The sequence below is a fragment of the Piliocolobus tephrosceles genome, chromosome 14 (genome assembly GCF_002776525.5).
Source record: "Piliocolobus tephrosceles isolate RC106 chromosome 14, ASM277652v3, whole genome shotgun sequence".
Lineage (NCBI taxonomy): Eukaryota > Metazoa > Chordata > Mammalia > Primates > Cercopithecidae > Piliocolobus > Piliocolobus tephrosceles.
Window position 1 is genome coordinate 90,594,736 of NC_045447.1, and position 17,255 is coordinate 90,611,990.

The 17,255-nt window shown below is 39.6% G+C and overlaps 1 protein-coding gene across 7 annotated transcripts in view; it reads left to right on the forward strand.

The window, feature by feature from the left end:
* Positions 1-17,255, forward strand: part of GCNT1 (glucosaminyl (N-acetyl) transferase 1) — a 203,491-nt gene that overhangs the window by 94,207 nt on the left and 92,029 nt on the right. For all 7 annotated transcript variants that reach the window (XR_002731832.3, XR_002731831.3, XR_002731830.3 and 4 more), the window contains one exon: positions 5,337-5,425. The gene's annotated coding sequence lies outside the window, so the exon portion shown is untranslated. The remainder of the gene's footprint in view (positions 1-5,336; positions 5,426-17,255) is intronic.

Sequence of the window (17,255 nt, forward strand, 5' to 3'; positions counted from 1 at the left end):
TAGATTAACTGTGGGTCAAGTTTGGCCACCTTTTTCCAGTCTGTGGCATGTGCCAACCCCAACACATATTTCAGTAAATTGCATTTCAACAAGTCATAGGCCAATCCTTTATATAAAGCAAAATAAACACACTGTTTGAAAATTCTTTATGTAAATTGAGGGAATAAGTCTATGAAAAATCATGGGTTCCATTTTGTAGAAATGATGCTGTAGCCAGGCACAGTGGTTCATGCCAGTAGTCCCGGCTACACAGGAGGCTGAAGTGGAAGGATCACTTGAGCCCAGGAATTTTAGTCCAGCCTGGACAACATAGCAAGATCCTGCCTCAAAAAAAAAAAAAAAAAAAAGGAAGAAGAAGAAGAAAGAAAGAAATGGTACTGTATAAGCTGGATCTAAACACAAGTTGTAAATGATTCAAAACTTTCAACAGACCCCTAAACCCTATTTTTTTAATGATGGGGATAAAACAATTTTTGAAACAAAGTCATTGAGAACTTCTGGAACAGGATACTTTGGATGGCAAATAACAGAAAGCCCAATTCAAGATGACTTAAACAGGAAGGAAATGATCATTATTTCACATAATAAGTTCAAGGATGAGTGGGCCTCAGGATTGGATAACAAGGGGCTCAGTAACATCTTTGAATATCCGGGATCTTTCATCTTTTCTGCCTGGCCACCTGCCGGTATTAGCTTTGTTCTCAATCTGGCTGCCTCACAGTGACAAAATGGCTGCCCTTATTCTAGACATTGCATCCAGTACATCATCAAGCAGACAAAGGAATCGTCTCTCCCTCTGTGTTTCATTTTAAATTTAAAAAATTTACTTTTAAATTTACATTTAGTAAAGTTCACTTTATATTGTGTAGGCCTTTGAGTTTTGACAAATATGTAGTAATCACCACTGTTCAAGAAAAAGAGCAGTTTTATTATCCTCAAAAATTTTGAGGCTGTCCCTTTGTAGTTAACCATCCCTCCAGCCCTTACCCTGGCAACTACTGACTACTTTTTTGACTCTATAGCTTTGCCTTTTCCACACTGAATTCGTATAGTGTATAGCCTTTGGGGTCTGGCTTATTTCATTCAGCACAATGCATTTGAATTTAAACCACATTTTTGCTTATGTTTATTAATAGTTTTTTCTTTTTATTGGTGTGCAATATTCTGTCATAAGTAAATGGGAAGGGTATTAGTCTGTTTTCACGCTGCTGATAAAGACCTACCCAAGGCTGGGTAATTTATAAAGAAAAAGAGGTTTAATGGACTCACAGTTCCAAGTGGCTGGGGAGGCCTCACAATCATGGTAGAAGGCGAAAGGCAAGTCTTATGTGGCAGCAGACAAGAGAGAATGAGAACAAAGCAAAAGGGGTTTCCCCTTATAAAACTGTCAGATCTTATTCACAACAGGGAAACCATCCCCATGATTCAGTTATTTCCCACTGGGTCCCTCCGACAACACATGGGAATTATGGGAGCTACAATTCAAGACAGGATTTGGGTGGGGACACAGCCAAACCATACCAGTGAGGAAACCTAGTTTTCTCTCCACCCTTCGTTGTTCTTAGTTGAAAGGTACTGCTGTACCAAAAAGTAGATTAACAAGAGGAAAAAGAAATAGAAGTTTATCAACATGCATACCTTGTATATATACATGGTTTCCCCATCTACCAAGGGAAAAACGGGTAAATCTCAAAGAGATGGCTTTGGGTTCAGGCTGACATACCATCATCCCCTAAAGGAAGGAAAGCAGAGTGTGGAAGGAAGGCCAGTTATTGGCGGGGAGATGATCAGGAAAAGTGTAAACAAGAGCAAGGTGTTATGCAGATATAAGTCTAAGTCAGTGCCTTCTCCATTGATTAGAGCCTCCAGTGATTTTTAGTCATCCTTCTCTTTCTGTTGCGGAGAGTGAGACACCCTTGCAAATGAAAATTTTCTTTATAGATGTAAATTTCCCTTACAAAAAGGTGACTTCTGCTTTAGAGATTCTCTTGTGAGTGCAGTCTCTCAAAATAATCATTAGAATAATCCTTATGCCTATTAAATCAAGTTTAACCTAAAGCTGCCTCCTGACATATTTTGTTTGGCCTAATGCTTTCTCTGTAGAGAGTGAACTTTAACATAACTGGTTGTGTAAGTAGACTGTTAACTATTCTTGTGCCAATCACTAAGATTTGACCAAAGGTGGCCAACTGTTCAAACAAAGCAAACGCTAAGCTGTGACTAATCCAGTTGTTTCTGTACCTCACTTCCGTTTTCTGTGCGTCATTTTCCTTTTCTGTCCATAAATCTTCTTTGACCACAAGGCAGCCCCGAGTCTGTGCTATCCTGGCTTGGTGGCTGCCCAATTTGTGACTTACTGCTTGATCAATTAAACTCTGTTAAATTTAATTTGTCTAAGGTTTTTCTTTTAACATGCCAAAAAGACATATTTTGGGGTAGCATATTGTGGTCTCCTACAGTCATATTTTGGTGTGGCATATGTTTGTTCTCACACATATGGATAGATCAATTACTTTTTCTGTTCTCTAGTTCAATGATATTTGGATCATTTCCAATTTGGGGCAGTTATGAATAAAACTTCTATAAGTATGTGCTTATAGTATTTTTTTATTTTTTATTTTTCTGAGATGGAGTTTTGCTCTTGTTGCCCAGGCTGGAGTGCAATGGCACGATCTCAGCTCACTGCAACCTCTGCCTTCCGGTTTAAGTGATTCTCCTTCCTCAGCCTCTTGAGTAGCTGGGATTACAGGCATGAGCCACCATGCCCGGCTAATTTTGTATTTTTAGTAGAGACAGGGTTTCTCTATGTTTGTCAGGCTGGTCTCGAACTTCTGACCTCAGGTAATCCGCCCACCTCGGCCTCCCAAAGTGCTGGGATTACAGGCATGAGCCACCAAGCCTGGCAGTGAACATAAATTTTTGGGTTTGTGTGAACATAAATGTATAGGTTTTTTGGGGCGGTAAATACATAGAAATGTGGTACATACTCTTACCATATGACATGGTACCAAGTCATATGGTAAGTGTATGTTTAGCTTTATCAGAAACTGCAAAAAGTGGCTGCATCATTTTGCATTCCTACTGTTGTTGGCAGCAAATCCTTAGGGATCGGCAGCAATCTCAATTCTTGCCCCCTCAGAAGAAAGAATTCAACACAAAAGGCATAAGGAAGGAGATAAGACCAAGACAAGTTTTAGGGCAGGAGTGAAAGTTTGTGAAAAAGCTTTACATTAGAAATGAAAGGAAGTAAAGTACACCTGGAAGAGGGCCAACCGGGCAACTTGAGAGAGCAAAGGCACTGTTTGACCTTTGACCTTTCACTTTTTTTTTTTTTTTAGACGGAGTCTCGCTCTGCCGCTTAGGCTGGAGTGCAGTGGTGCCATCTTGGCTCACTGCGATCTCCGCTCCCAGGTTCAAGTGATTCTCCTGCCTCAGTCTCCCAAGTAGCTGGGGTTACAGGCGCCCTCCACCACGCCTGGCTAATTTTTGTATTTTTTTTAGTAGAGACAGGGTTTCACCATGTTGGTCAGGCTGGTCTCGAACTCCTGATTTCAGGTGATCCGCCCGCCTTGGCTTCCCAAAGTGCAGGGATTACAGGCGTAAGCCACTATGCCCAGCCTGACTTGGGGTTTTATACGTTGGCATGATTCTTTCTTGGGGTGGGCTGTCTGCATGCGTAGTGGCCTGCTACAGCATGTTCAGTGTGTTTATTGGAGTTGTATGCGTGCTCACTTGAGGTAGTCTTCCCTTACCAGCTGAATGCTCCTAGAAGGTCATATGCCAGTAAAACTCCACCATTTTGCCTCTTAGTGCGCATGCTTGAGCCCACTTGCCCAACTCCTGAGATCTTATCCAGGAGCTGGTGATCATGTTTCAAGTTTTTTCTATCTGTTGGAGACTGCCTTTCCCTGGCGCTAGCTGGCGCTAATTATTATTTTAGAGAAACAATGTAACAGTCACCTGACCATCACTTGATGATCGCCTAACATTCCTGGTGGGATTGGGGGAGCCCTCTCCTGCCCAGCTCATGTCTGACTAGCTACCCACTGTAACAGAACTAGCATTGTATACAAGTGACAATTGTTCTGCATCTTCAACAGCACTTAATATTACCATTTTTAAATGTCAGCCATTTTAAATGTCAAACCATTTTAAATGTCAAACACATTCTAATAGATGTGTAGTGGTATATTATTGTGGTTTTAATTTGCATTTCCCTGATGCAAACTGAGTTTAGCATCCTTTCATGTGCTTATTTGCCATTTATATACCTTCTTTAATAGAGATCTCATTCAAATCTTTCGCCCATGTTTTTACTTTAATCTTTTCTTACTGTTGAGTTTTAAAAGTTCTTTATATATTCTGGATGTGAGTTCCTTGTTGTATGTGTTTTGTACATGTATCCTTCATAGCTTGTGGATTGTCTTTTCATTTTTATAAAGCTGCATTTTATGAAGTAAAAGATTTTAATTAAAAAAAAGAAAAACACATAGAGACAGTGTCTCACTATGTTGCTCAGGCTAATCTCAAACTCCTGGGCTCAAGTGATCCTCCTGCCTTGGCCTCCCAAAGTGCTGAGATTACAGGCATGAGCCAGGCATGCCTGGCCCAAGATTTTAATTTTGGTGAAGTCAAATTTATCACTTTTTCTTTCATTTATTGTGCTTTGGTTGTCATACTGAAGAAGTCCTTTCCTAATCCAAGCTAACAAAGTTTCCTTCTATGTTTTCTTCTAAAAGTTCTAAGTTTTCCATTTAGATCTGGGCTCCATTTTAAGTTAGCTTTTATATAATGTAGGAGGCATAGGTTGAAATGCAATGTCTTTGCTTATGTATGTCTGGTTTTTCAGTACCATCAATTGAAAAGATCATCTTTTCTTTGAATTTCCTTTGTCCCTCAGTCAAAATGGTTAGAGTTGGTTTGTGTGGACTGCTTCTGGACTCTACTCTGTTGCATTGATCTGAGTTTGTGATTTCATGTCTCACCAGTATCAGACTATCTTGATTACTGCAGCTTATCACAGTAGGTCTTGAAGTCATAAGTATAAATTTATCAACTGTTTTTCTTTTACAAAATGGTTTTCTCTAATCTCTTTCCTTTGTCCATCATATAACTTGTAGACTCAGCTTATCCATATATACAAAAAATTTCTGATATTTTACTTGAGACTGTGTTGAATCTATAGATTAATTTGGGGAGAATTGACATGTTAATATTGAGTTTTTCCAATTCATAAATTCACTTTTTTAGTTTTCTTTTAAGACTGAAAAATTGCTAAGAGGAGTGGTGTTGACATGACAGGTTTAAACCAGTGTTTTTGTCTTATGATCCATTAGTTGACTGGGAAATGAAATTCAGTGAATCAGAGTCATCATTAGAAAATGAAATAGAAGAACCACACCAGAGCATAATGCACATTACGAAGGTGAATATTATTTCATTAAATTTTCTTTTCCATTTTCTCTAAAGTTATGTAGAATGCATGTGTGTGCTAGGTTGCCATGCAAAGTTTGTTTCTTACTCTAAGTCATAGCCTAAAACGTTTTTGATCTTAGATATAATTCTGAAGATAGAGTCACCTTCTGTAGCGAATTTTTTTTTCTTTTTGAGACAGTGTCTCATTTTGTTACCCAGGTTGGAGTGCAGTGGCATGATCTCGGTTCACTGCAGCCTCCACTTCTCTTGGGCTCTGTAATCCTCCCAACTCAGCCCACTGAGTAGCTAGGACCACAGGCATGAGCCACCATGCCCAGCTAGTTTTGTTATTTTTTGTAAAGATGGGGTCTTGCTCTGTTGCCCAGGCTGATCTTGAACTCCTGGCCTCTAGTGATCCTCCCCCCTCGGCCTCCCCTAGTGCTGGGATTACAGATATGAGCCACAGTGTTCATCTGTAAGTTCTTATAATTTGTTGTTGTTGTTGTTGTTATTTACTTCTTATTTCATAGTCATAAACTTAGGTCTGCAATCTAGTTAGGCATGGAAGGAAATAAGGAAAATATGGAACCCAAAGGAACTGAAGTGAGAACACAAAGGTTATAGGATACTATGAGCAAATGGGTTGGAAAGGTGCTCTCCTGAACTACAGAAGGAGTGGTCTGGCGGTTAAGATAAAACACAAGTCAAATTTATTATAGTTGTCCACAGTCAGCAATGGTGATCTTCTTGCTGGTCTTGCCATTCCTGGACCCAAAGCACTCCATGGCCTCCATGATACTCATGCCTTCTTTCACCTTGCCAAAAACCACATGCTTGCCATCCAACCACTCAGTCAGTCTTGGCAGTGCAGATGAAAAACTGAGAACTATTTGCGTTGAGTCCAACATTTGCCATGGACAAGATGCTATGACCTGTATGCTTCAGGATGAAGTTCTCATGATCAGATTTCTCCCCATAGAGTGACTTGCTGCCCAGTGCCATTATGGTTTGTGAAGTCACCAGCCTGACACATAAACCCTGGAAGAATTCTGTGAAAGCAGGAACCGTTATAACCAAATCCTTTCTCTCTAGTGCTCAGAGCATGAAAGTTTCTGCTGTCTTTGGAACTTTGTCTGCAAACAGCTCCAAGGAGATTCTGCTTAAGGGCTCGCCAATGATGGCGATGTTGAAGAACATGATGGGGTTGACTATGGCTGGTGGCAAAGGGCTCTGGGAGGCATCGGTGTCTGCAAAGCCGAATTTGTGTGAATTTTATGTTGTCTCAGCATTCATTTTGAATATAAGTTGGAGTCTCTCATACTAGAAGCAGGGCTTAGACATTTTGACACAGATTGCAATTCCTCCAAACTCTACCCCTTCCCAGTTCCTCAAGATGGGTCAATCCAGATATGTGCTTTATACAACTGCCTCTGGTGACCAGCTTTTTATGGCATGGCTAGATGCAACCTACTTGACTTACCCCACTGACCCCCCACCCCGTGGGTGGACTGCCCAGATATGCCACAGTGATCACCTCTCGGTCACAGTGTGATTTCATGGACCTCGTACCTGCTTGCTATAAACCCGCCAATTAGAACTCATTGTGGGAAACCTGCTTGGGTAGCATGCTGGACCAGAATAAAGGCTTTGGCCCAGAGGTCTCTTTCTCTCTCTCTTGCTATCCCCTGCTGGTTAAGTGTGCATGTTCCAGACAGCTTTCCCCTTTCTTTTGGCCCTGCAAGGCATGCTGCCCTCTTCCCTCTGGAATCTGTTAGTAATACACTGCTCCTCTGTGTTTCATCTGACCAACACAGCCGAACGTAACTTTTGTCCTGGTCAGGGCCCTCCTAGAGTCTGGCTGTCTTGGTAGAAAGAAATTGGACAGAGTTTACACAAGAGTCACAAGGGCATCTGCCAGTATAAGCAAGTTTCCTGTGGGAGGGACCCCTGGACGTGGGTCAGACACTTAAGCACCAGGATTTGAAAGGGTCCTGTGAAAGGCACAGTGTAAACATCCACGACCACCTCCCCTGGAACTCCACCTGGCACCTTGCTCTAGCCCAGCCCTGCCCTGCCCTGCCCTGCCCTGCCCTGTCCTATCAAAGCAGGGATAAAGTTAATAGCCACTCTCCTCAGAGAGGCCTCAAGACCAAATTAGAGGAAAACATAACATCGTCTCTGGTGGGTAGAGACTTAAACAAAATATGGGTTTGTTAGGAAGAGAGGAGTAATAGATGTTGAATACTCAAGCAACAGAGCTTGCTACACTTCCTTTCTGTTTTCTTTCCTCCATGGCGAATTCTTTCTTTCTGTACTTTGAAACTCCAGTGGACAAAAATGTGCCATTGTGCCCAACTTAAAGGATCACAGATATTCATGCAAACATAAATCTTCTATTGCTGTCAAATTAGGAGGAACTAAAATAAAAAATATTAATTCATTTAGAAATATATAATGAAAATAAGGATGGCAATCTATGACAATCACTGCTAGGCCCCCCAAAAATAAATCAGTTCTATATTTCAGATGAATGTTAATAGACAATTAATTTGACAAAACTGAGGATGTTTTTAATCATCAGTGCAATATCACTACACTGACACTATTTAAAAATCAAAGCATATTGTACTAGGTTCCTACTAATTCACTTGACGCCATAAGCCAAAGGTAATGAATGTAGTTTTGTGGATTATAAAACAAAACATTTGAAGATAAGAATGCAATTTTGTTGTCAAATAATGTTTCTTGGCACTTGCCTTGTTAAACCAAGTCCTTAAATCTCCCAAGAAATTTACAGACTGAGTTTCTATCAACTGACAATACACAATTTTTGGTACAAGATTCACTTCTAAATATGAGGACGCGATGAGATTTCACAAGCTTGAGAAACAAAAATTGCATTGTAAAAAACTTACAACTAAATCTAGAGGAAAATGTTTTCATATGCTCAGTTCAAAGTCCTTAGTGTGCGGTGCCATGTGATGCCCTGCTTTGTGTTCCCTTTAGTGCAAGGATGTCCTGAGTGGCCTACCTCGAAGCTTCCCCTGGCATAGGAGTAGACTGGATTTGACTAGACAATTCCCCCATGAACACAATATTAAATCTGTTTCTAATTTGGCCAAAGGTTTCTGCAACAAAAGTCTCTTTCTTCCCTGGTTGTTTTCTTTCCTGGAAAATTCAGGGGACTTACACAAACCACCCCATGGATACTTCTTTGCATTATGCCTGGCTATTAGGAGCCAATTACATTTTTTTTTTTTTTTTTTTTTTTGGCTGAAGGTCAGATTACTTATTTGGTAAATATAAAGGCATGTTTGTCTCACATCCATACTAAAAAGTGTTTAAAGAGTTAGGGGGCAGGCGTAAAAACCTGAAGCAAAAGAAAACAACTCTAGGATCTATTTTTTAACTCGGAATCAAAATTCCCCTTTTTCCCTTTTTATTTCTTCCAGATTAATTTCTGTGCTAGCTAACTTTTGGAAACTTACACGTAAACATTTACTTAATTTTAAGGCCATGCCGTAATTTAGTGGACACAGATATTAAGCATTTGCTGGATTTCATAGTAAATCTACAACTCTTATCATTTCGTAATTTAGTGGACACAGATATTAAGCATTTGCTGGATTTCATAGTAAATCTACAACTCTTATCATTTCAAATGTTTTTAAACACTAAATAAAAACATAATAAGAGTATAACATGCCTCTCTTCTAGATTGTGCTATATGCTGAGACATCTGAATAACTGCATTGCCTCAGTTACATTTTATAACATCTTCTCCCCAAATTATTTAAACACTCTCCAAACCCCCTCTACTCCACTGTTATTTTTCTATCTTGGTAGGAGGTTTGAAGTATGACCTCAGTGTACTGCGAGGTCAGATCTTAGAGAGACTCTTTCCAGCCCAGGTTCAGGAAGTACCCATGCCTTTGAAATCACAGGATCACCAACACCAATCTGGAATACCATTCATTATCAGGGTTAATGACATTTTTAGAGGTGTTTAGATAACTGAAGGAGAAACTTGGAAACCAGAGGAATGGGGGAGGAGGTATAAGGAGTAATAATGGCTGCTTATCATATCCATGGCACCAAATAACATATTACAAACATTATTCCATTTTAATGGTTACCTATGAGGTCAGTATTATTTATTCCGTAAGTATTTTGGAGGTTAGGTATATTGACCAACAATTACCTCAAATATACTCTTAATTTTCTTGAAAGTAGAGATATCTTGTTGTTCCTCCCTGTATCTTTGAAATTTAGAACCTTGGCACATAGTAGGTTCTCAATACATATTTATTGAATAAATAAACACATGAAAGAATCCAATGATCAAAGTGAAAGAGCTGGGATTAAAATGTGGGTCTTTCAGGCCTTGCAATCTATTCTCTTATACTCCTTCCACGACATTCCACAGCATCCTCACAGAGTAGGAATGGCTGTCTTTCCCGCCTGTTCATTTCAATGCTGAGGACTCCTATTGGCTCTTCCCCCGTGGGTGTGGCTGGAGAGGCCAATGGGCAGCAGCTTGCATCTACGGACTCTCACTTTTGATTTTGTTTAGAGTATCTTCCAGGTGTTTCTTCAGAACGTCTTGAATTTTTGCCGTGTCTGGGTTTTCTGTTGTAGGGAAAATACTAAATTGGGCATTACAGCAGAGGGAAACAAGCTGGCGGTGGGAGTGGATAAAAGAAAATGACGATGGCTCCAAACCTGAGGAAGGTGCAAGGAGATGACACAAACTTTTGAAATAACATGAACACGTGGGTTCCCTTTTCCTTGTGCAACTACTATTTGTTAGCAATCCTCTCGATTTGCAGTGAATTGGGGGTGAGAGAAGAGGAGCAAATCACACAGTGCAAATGAATACATTAAGATGCAGATGAGGTGAATCATTCTTTTTTCAAAGCAGAAGATCAGGTCCCATGTGAGCAGAAATAATAATAATCCTTGCAATCGAAAGAAGCAATATTATTTGTGTTGTTGATGACAGGGTTTGCTGGGAGGGAAAGATACATGATATCTTTACTTCTGTCCAAGTCACAAACAGGTAACTTTCTAGTCTTCCGTTCGGAATTCCATGAAGCAGAATGTGGAGCTTTCTAGCAATTGATTGAGATTTCTTTCTAAGGCAAAGCATGAAAGTGAAGTAGAAGTGAAAGTGTTGCAGCGAGGACAAAGTACCAGGGCTTACACAGAGCACGAGAGGGCTTGAGATTCTGACTGGAAAACGCCATCCCTATCATGGAGGGAGAAACAAATCCCTGAGTGTGGCTTGTGTACAGGAAGCAAGAGGCTGGCTGCTAGGGAGGAAAGCCAACAAGCCTCAGTGCCAGCGAATGCTGTGTTTAAATCTCTACTAAATACAGTCAAGTGTTTTAACATTGGGGATATGTTCTGAGAAATGCTTCATTCGGGGATCTCTCTGTGGTGTGAACAGCATAGAGCATAACTTACAGAAACCAAGATGGTATGGTACGGCCTACTACACACTTAAGTTATATGGTATCCTAGGCTGCAAAGTTGTATAGCATGTTACTAAACTTAATACTATAGGCAGTTGTAACACAGTGGTGTTTGTGTATCTAAAGATAGAAAAGGTACAGAAAAATATGTAAAAGATAAAATATGGTACACCTGGCCAGGCACCACAGCTCATGCCTGTAATCCCAACACTTTGGGAAGCTGAAGCAGGGGGATCATTTGAGGCCAGGAATTCAAACCCAGCTTGGTCAACATAGAGAGACCCTGTCTCTACAAAAGAAAAATTAAAAAATTAGCCAAGTGTGGAGACTGGGCTACTGGGGAGACTGAGGTGGGAGGATTGCTTGTGTCCAGGAGTTTAAGGTTGCAGTGAGCCATGATCGTACTACTGCACCACAGCCTGGGTGACAGAATGAGATCCTGTCTAAAAACAAAAACACACCTGCATAGGATCCTTACCATGAATGGAGTTTGCAGGTCTGGAAGTTGCTCTGGGTGAGTCAGTGAGTAAGTGGTGAGTAAATGTGAGTACTGTACACTACTGTGGACTTTATAAGCAATGTACACTTAGGCTACATTAAATTTATTAAAATTTTTTTTCTTCAGTAATAAGTTAACTTTAGCTTACTGTAACATTTTTGTTTTATTAACTTTTTAGTTATTTTTAACTTTGTGACGCTTTTGTAATAGCACTTAGCTTAAAATACGAACACATTTTACAGCTATACAAAAAATGTTTTATATCTTTATACTATACACTTTTTTCTATTTAAGAATTTTTAAAAAATTTTTAAACTTATTTGTTAAAAACAAAGACACACACACACTAGCCTAGGCCTACACAAGGTCAGGATCATCCATATCATTGTTTTCCACCTCCACATCTTATCCCGCTGGAAGGACTTCAGGGGCAATAACACTCATGGAGCTGTTATCTGCTTTGAAAAGAATGCCTTCTTCTGGAATACCTCCTGAAGGGCCTGTCTGAGGTTATTTTAGAGTTAACTTTTTAAAAAATATGTAAGTAGAAGTAGTACACTCTAAAATAACCATTAAAAGTATAGTATAGTAAATACATAAACCAGTAACATAGACATTTACAATCATTATCGAGTATCATGTACTGTATATCATTGCATGTGCTATACTTATTTTTTTCTTTGAGATGGAGTCTCGCTGTGTTGCCCAGGCTGGAGTGCAGTGGTGTGATGTACTATACTTTTATAAAACTAGCAGCACAGTAGGTTTGTTTATACCAGCATCATCACAAACATGTGAATAATGCATTGCACTACAATATTACAAAGGCTACAACATCACTAGGTGACAGGACCTTTTCAGCTCCATTAAAATCTTATGTTGTAAATGTTGTCCGTCATTGACTGAAACATTGTATAGTTGTTTTGTGGTTAGAGTAAGCCCTTAGCATCTCTAACCCATCATTGCTAATTTTGTGCTTGCTATGGTTTGAATGTTCCCTCCAAAACTCATGTTGAAATTGAATTGTCATTGTGATGGAATTAAGAGGTAAAACATTCAGGAGGTGACTAGGTCACGAATACATAGCCCTCATGAATGAAAGAATGCCATTATTGCAGGAGAAAGTTAGTTATTATTGGAGCGGGATTTTGATAAAAGGATAAGTTCAGCCCAATTTCCTATCTCTGTCTTTTTTTTTTTTTTTTTTTTTTTTGGCAAAGTCTCTCCCTTTTGCCTAGGTTGGAGTACAGTGGTGCAATCTCAGCTCACTACAACCTCCGCCTCCTGGGTTCAAGCAATTCTTGTGCCTCAGCCTCCCAAGTAGCTGGGACTACAGGCGCATGCTACCATACTTGCCTAATTTTTTGTGTTTTTAGTAGAGATGGGGTTTTGCCATGTTAATTGTACTGTTTTAGGCAGGTCTTGAACTCCTGAGCTCAGGCAATATGCCCACTTCGGCCTCCCAAAGTGCTAGGATTATAGGCATGGGCCACTGCACCTGGCCCCTATCTGTGTCTTAAGTACTTACTTTTACATTCGGCCATTAGATAACAGAACAAAGGCTCTCACCAGATGCCAGTGCCAGGCTCTTGGACTTCCCAGCCTTCAGAACCACAAGCCAAATAAATTTCTATTGTTAATAAACTGGGTATTCTGTTATAGCAGTAGAAAACAAACTAAGACTGTGCTCCAGAAAAACAGTATAAGATGTGCCCTCAACTGACATTGTCATCCATGTGGCTTTTACGGATGACGCATGCTCATCATTTATTTCTATTGTATAGAGTTAGTCTTACTAAATATGTGCTCTGCTCTGGTGTTTCCCTGCTGCTGAAGCACTGTGTGTGTGTGTGAAGTCAAGAAGCACATGAGTATGTTTTTTAATTGCACAATTAAGGAAATCATTATTTAAAATATTTCTCCTTTTAATTTTAGTTGCTCAGAGGACACTGCTTTAGTCTCCCCTCTTGAATTACTTCTTTTCCCATGAAACTAAATTTCTTCCTCTATATAATGGGGAATAAAATCATTGTTAGTTTGCTTGATACATATTACCTTCTAATAATCAGTAGCTATAACAATAATAATGACAATGACAATATGGGTTTTGTGGGGCTGAAGCCTTTCAAAAGCAGAACATACAGAATGGACAGGTGCTGCTGCTTTCTGCAGAACAGAGAAAATTTTCCTCTTGGACAGAAAAATTGAAAGCTGACTTGTCTTCCATAAAAACTGTGCTGTTAATGACTTCTCAGCACAATGGTTTTACCAGTTTATGAACAATTTCTTTTTCTGAATATAATATGTTTTCACCCCAAACACAATAACTATATACTCAATGAGAATTGTTAGTTTGCCATTAAGGTTTTAGACAGACACACTCATTAATTCACTTGACACAACAATTTCTAGTCAGGTAACATCACTGTGCACCATGTTTGAACAAGCCTACACATTTTGCTTAGCATAAGTGAGCCAAGCAAGAGGAACGAATGGGTGGTATCTTCTAGGATTCTTCAGAGTTGTTATTCATGTATATTATTACTGTATGTTTCAGAGTAATCTTGAGTTTAGCCTTTCTTTAGTTCTAAATGTGTTATTCTGTGCTATTGTCTTTTTTAAAGATTATATGCATATTTAGATAACCATGAGCCACAAGAGGTTGAAAAATATGTGAACAAAATTGCTTGAAAAAATGCACATACCAGTAACTTTCACCTACCCTTCTCTACCACTCACTACCTGTTCCCAAGATTTTTCTTTATTAATTTGCATTTGATGTAGAGTCTGTATTTATTTACTTTCCATTTATGCTCTATTACTTATTTAAACTTGCTTTCAATGGTCAATTGATGTATTTTCTATCTCTGGAAATTGCTTAGGTATCTTGCTTTGGTTGAGGTAGAACACATCATAATTTTCCAATTAAAATTCATGGAAATATTTTTCATATAATGGTTCTCCAGAGTATCAGGGTTTACACGAATGAGTTAAAGTCTTTAAGTGAAGGATAGGCTAGAGAGTTAAACACTCTCTATAATGTGATATGTTCCATCAACTCCAAGAGCTGAAAACCTTGGAGAAGGGAGAAAATAGAAAGAACGCATAGTTGTCTCTTGACCTTGGGTCAAGACACCACACTCTGGTATTCCTCTTACCTCTTCACATTTCAGTTCTTCTCAAGCTCTCATACTGTCTCTTCCTGCCTTTCATGACTTCAAAATATGAGCGCCCCAGGCAGTGGTGGGCTGGTAAATATTTGATAACTGTTTGTATTGGAAGGAGGGGGACCATGATGTGTAGTGTTTGCCAATTTTCATAGTTCAAACATGTCCACTATGGCTGATTCCAAGCTATTAGCATGATGTCACTGAATGGGGAGTTGAGAAGAGACGTGCTCAATTACAGGGGCTGATTACTAAACCCTAGGGTCAGTGGTGAGCCAGCTCCAACTCACCACTAGACTTAGGGTTTAGTAATCATCCCCGCCTTTTTCTTTTTTTTAATTTGTAGTCATTCCCTGGGTGATTTCAGCAAATTCCATGGCTTTGAATACCATCCATATGCTGATGAATCCCAAATTAGATCTTATGCCCAATCTATTCCATTTGCACATATTCATATCCAACTGTCAACTTGACATCTTCATTTGAATGTCTAACAGGCAAGTGAAATTTAGCAGAACAAAACAGATCTCTTAATTTCATCCTTCCTTGCCTTTAAGTCTTCAGCATATCTCAGTAAATGGCAGTATCATTCACCCAATCATTCAATTCTAAACCCTCAGAATTACCCTGGACTCTTGTCTTTCTCTCATATAACATGTCCCACTCATTAGCAGGTTTTATTAGCTGTGTCTTTAAAATTTGTCTTAACTCACACTGATGCCCAATCACCACCTCCAATCTCTGCCACGTAATCTAAGCACAATTTCTCTCCTGTGATTGCATCCCTGCCTCCATTCTGTTCCTCTATAGTCAATGATTTAAAGCAGCCTCAGTGAGCCTTTGAAATGTAAATCATATCCCATCCCTCCTTTGCTTAACACCCCCCAATTAGCTTTTGATCATATTCAGAATAAAATTCAAACCCTGCCACCTCTGCTAAGCCTTTACTAGTTCATTGGTTTTGCTAGCTCTCCAGTGTCAGCTCTTTCCACTCTGCCTTTTGCTTACCCTGCTTTAGCCGCACTGACCTGCTTACCATTATCAACACACCAAGTTTGTTCTGGGCTCCAGATATTTGCATTTCTTTACCCTCTGCCTCTGCTATGGTTTGAATGTCCTTGGCAAAACTCATGTTGAAATTTAATGGCCATTGGAATGAAATTGAGAGGTGGGGACTTTAAGAGGTGATTAGGTCAGGAGGGCTCAGGATTCACATTGTTATCATGGGAGATACAAAGACTGAGTTCAGACCACTTCCCTCTCTTGCCTAATGTACTTGTTTCTTTCTTTTGCCCTACCACCATGAAATGACCCTCACCAGGTGGCCTGGCAGATGCTGGGGCCATGCCCTTGGACTTCCCAGCCTCAGGAACCACAAGCCAAACAAACTTAAGAACCATAAGCCAAACAAACTTATCTTGTTTATAAATTACTCAGTCTGTGACATTCTGTTATAGCAGCAAAAAAATAGATGGAGACATTCTCTATCTCATATCTTCACATCATTTGCCCCATTCAGATTTTTTACTCAAATATTACCTCTTAAGTGAGATTTTCCTTGACTGCCACATCCCAAAGAGTCCCTGTTGCCCACCTCTACCAACCTAATACCTCTCTATCTTCTTTCCATGCTTAAATTTTCTTCATAGCACTTGTTTCTATGTGGTTTATATCATTTGCTGATTTTTTTCCACGGGGGCAGGCATTCATCATGTTAAGTGCTAGATTTCATACACCTATAAAGGTACCTTGCACACAGTAGGTGCTTAATACATAATTTGATGAAGAAATAAAAAAAAGAGAAGTGAAACAGTCTATTCCCACACAGCTTACCATCCATATCAGGGGTTGGCAAACTTTTCCTGCAAAGGGCCTGATAGTAACTATTTTAGGCTCCGTAGCCGTATGGTCTCTGTCATAACCATTTGACTCTGTGTTTGTAGCATGGAAGCAGTCACAGACAACACTTGAAGGAACGAACATAGCACTGCTCCAGTAAAACTATAAAAACAGGCATGGACCAGATTGGGCCTTTGGGCTATGGTTTGCAAATCCTGCTGTCGGTGAAACTGATTGAACTATTTGGCTTCATGAATATGACCTTATTACTCCTCTGTCTTCATCACCACGACTCTTCCACTCCAGGAACCTCTTGCTCAGAATAACAAAAGTTGCAAATATCTTTGGAAAAATGTATTTGAATGAACATCATACTGTGGAACCTTTCACTGAATTGTAACACATGAATTTTCTCTCCAAGACTCTTCAAAATTCCTGTCTCAAAATTCTTGCCTTGCTGTGTCTACCAGTCCTAAACTACTATATCTCAAGCTCCTGCAATAAAAACTTGCTTTCAACCAAGCCTTAAAATATCATCAATATTCCAACTTATATTTTCCCACTCAGTGGCTAAGATGGTCAAGGTAGTGATCTCCCTGAGTGCAGTAAGCAATTAACTTTAGTTATGTGTGCTGGAATTTTTAAGGAGTCCACCATAGCGAAGGGCTATCCCAGAGGAAGTTATCAGGTTGTTTCTGTTGCTTTTGCTATCATGACTGCTTGGCCTCCAAATTAAAGGACATACTAATTCATTCATTCATTAACAAATATATATATTTATATATATATAGAGAGAGAGAGAGAGAGTTGAGAGCTTATTACACATGTGCCCTCATACCAGTTAATCTTGATAGACATGTA